Below are 3,522 nucleotides of genomic sequence, written 5' to 3'. Positions count from 1 at the left end.
CCTTAGATAACATTGTTAATAACATGAGTTTGTCTCATGCATAACCGTATTCTTTTAATAAGATTCAAACAAATAAAGCAGATGGACCATGAACTCCCTTCTCTCTTGACCTCCAAGTCATTTGAAATTGTTTCCCACTGCCCTCTTCCTCACTTTCTATATCAAATGTGTCAGCTTCTGAGAGGATAGTTAAAACCTAATTTCCCTATGCTTCAAAACTTGTGAGGTGAATGGAGTCTTCACCGACAGACACTTACCTTCCACCTTTGGGAGCAACCATGGACAATAGTAATAAACTGTATGTTTGGAGAATCTCTTGGACAGTCCTAACCAAGAACTCCAAGATGACTGTTTATGTTTGGTATTGGAGTTTTTCTTAGTTGATCTTTCACTCTGTGGGACTCATTGTCAGATAGAATGAGAAAAGTACATCAGAGCCATTTAAGTGTATTAAAGTTTCATTTAGGTAGTAATAGTATGAGTTCTTATGACTATTCTTTTGCATTTACCTTCCTCATTCTCCTTAAAGAGCTCCCCCTTTCCCATTTTCATGATCAGATCCCTTGTTACAACCTAGTTCTGTCTTTATTGATCCCCAACCCCCTTTTTCTGTCAACAATGCTGTTTTACTTTCCTGGTTTTGGCAGTTACTCATGGCTCTGTATTCACTTAGGTTTTTCTTCAATTTACTAACTATTGTGAATAGAGTAGAATTGAGTAAGGCTAAGCAAATATCTGCAGAATAGGATGTCCAGTCTTTTGAGCATATGGCAAGGATAGCTACATCACAAGGAAGCTGTATTTTTAGATTTTTTTTCTTTTTATTAATTAATTCTTGTTACATCTCAATGTTTATCCCATCCCTTGTATCCTCCCATTCCTCCCTCCCCCACCCCACCCCCATTTTCCCATTATTCCCCTCCCTTATGACTGTTCCTGAGGGGGATTACCTCCCCCTGTATATTCTCATAGGGTATCAAGTCTCTTCTTGGCAACCTGCTGTCCTTCCTCTGAGTGCCACCAGGTCTCCCCCTCCAGGGGACATGGTCAAATATGAGGCACCAGAATACGTGAGAAAGTCATATCACACTCTCCACTCAACTGTGGAGAATATTCTGACCATTAGTGTCCATCAGTAGAAGAGTGGATAAAGAAACTGTGGTACATATACACTATGGAATACTACTCAGCTATTAAAAACAAGGAATTCCCGAAATTTGTGGATAAATGGATTGAGCTAGAAATGATCATAATGAGTGAGTTAACCCAGAAGCAGAAAGAATCAAATGTATATACTCACTTATATCTGCATACTAGCCCAAGCATGTCCCACGAAAGCCTTCACTTACCAGGAAACTGGGACAGAGGGGAGGGCATCCTATTGGGACTCTAAATGAGAGACACATGGGAGAATAGCAAAATAAAAGGACACAGAGGGTCCTAGAAACCTACAAGTAGAACAATATGATAGGCAGATTTGGGCCCAGGGGTCCCACTCAAACTAAGGCATCAGCCAAGGACAATACAGGAGGTAAACTTTAAACCCCTTCCCAGATCTAGCCAATGGTCAGAATTTTTAGATTTTTGGGAACTCTCCACACTGATTTACGTCGCGGCTGTAGTGGTTTACGATCCCACCAAAATAAATGAGAGTTTCCTTTCCCACATATCCTCTCCAGCCTTTGATTTAGCTGTTTTGTTTGTTTTTTGTTGGGTTTGTTTTGTTTTGTTATTTTTTGTTGTTGGGTTTTTTTGTTTGCTTTGTTTTGCACTTTGGTAGGGGTGAATCCCAATCTGAAAGCTGTTCTAATTTGCATTTTCCTAATTACTAAGGTTGATTTACATTTTTAAAGATACTTCTTAGCCATTTATTTTTCTTTCGAAAAACATATGCAATTTAAGGAAAATGGTTTAGGTAGACCTTGAAAAGACATTCGAACTAAAAAACCATACTTTCTAACCGTTGAAATATAATAGAAGCATATTTACAATATTGTCAGTATAATATACCACCCCCCACATCCAAGGCCACAATAAATATTGTGTTTTATGAATGTTTACCTCTGAAAGAAGACACAGGAATGGCTCCGGTTTTGTTTTCTTTCTTGTTTTTCTTTTATTCAAGGACTTTCTTTTATAATGTGAAGCAGTTCTTTCGAACTTACATTTCACTGAATAATTCTCCAGAAGCTTACTTGCCACTTGTGTTACAAAAAGTTCATGATTGAATAAATCCACCACAACAAAGGTGTTTTGTTTTTGTGGGGTTTTCTCTTTAAATTATTGGGAGAAAGTCCAACCTAAATTGCTTAAACATGTAAATCCTGTCTATGCCAAAATGAAGGCAAGCCATCTCAGAGGATACTTGTAGCAAACAACAACCCAAATTACAGACCTACTTCTCTGTCTTCTCTGTTTTTATGTTTCTATATCTTTCTGTCTACTCTTCATGCATATATATAATATTAATATTTATATGATATATAATAATACTATATGTAATTTTAATGCAGTACACATCCATATCACTACTAGACATATGGTGGAATCCATTTCTATTTTGTTACTTTAAAAGTCCCCAGAGCTGCAAAGATGACTGAATTAAAAGTCCTTGATGCATAACTATGGAAAACCTGAGGGTAGAGCCCCAATGCCCACATGCAAAGCTGATTAAAATAATATACATGCGTACCCACGGTGCCTGGTGCAATAGAGAAGGGTAAATCTCCAGAGCTCACTGGCCAGAGTATAGACAAATTTGCCAGTGGGTTAGGGTTAAAAATACTCTCTCTGAAATAAAATGAGAGTGAAAGAGGGAGAGTGTCTGGAGAGATGAGGAGAGGCGAGGGGGGGGCAGAGAGAGAGAGAGAGAGAGAGAGAGAGAGAGAGAGAGAGAGAGAGAGAGAGAGAGAGAGAGAGAGAGAGAGAGAGAGAGAGAGAAGGAGAGAAAAAAGGAGATGAGAGAGAAGTTAAATTTATAAAAATTATAAAAAAAAAAAAAACTATTTAAAGATATGTCTTTGGTCATCCTAGCTGGTTTGAATGAACATTTTAATAGTCTTTAATGGAAAGGTGTGGTGCCAGTCTGCCAAGCTCTGCGAGAAATAGACTCCCATTTATACCAGATACTTAGAAAGCTCTCTGTAAAATAGTAATAATGAAGGCTGAGAAGATCTGCAGCTCATTTTCAAAGGGCTGTTTCCCATTATTTCAAAGGACACTAAGAACACTCTGCATAACTCTGTTATGAATTACATTACTAGGTGTATACTCAGCCTCACTGTTTACCATGGTTTTAAAGTTCTTAAAGCTGGGGTTCTAGCCTGTGTGTTAGGAGTGTATTAATTAGGGAAGCCATTTGCGTAGAAAAAGCTTGCAGTAGGATTCTGTAAAGAGCACCAGTTTTCAATCTATTAAAATATACTTCTAATGCTCAATTAATTGTAAGTGAAGGAAACTGTTGAAAGTCAGCTTATAACTCAAATTCTTTTCCTAAAGTAAGAATTCAAAGGACAACTTAGA

The sequence above is a fragment of the Acomys russatus genome, chromosome 28 (assembly GCF_903995435.1).
Source record: "Acomys russatus chromosome 28, mAcoRus1.1, whole genome shotgun sequence".
NCBI lineage: Eukaryota > Metazoa > Chordata > Mammalia > Rodentia > Muridae > Acomys > Acomys russatus.
This window is presented reverse-complemented; position numbering follows the sequence as displayed.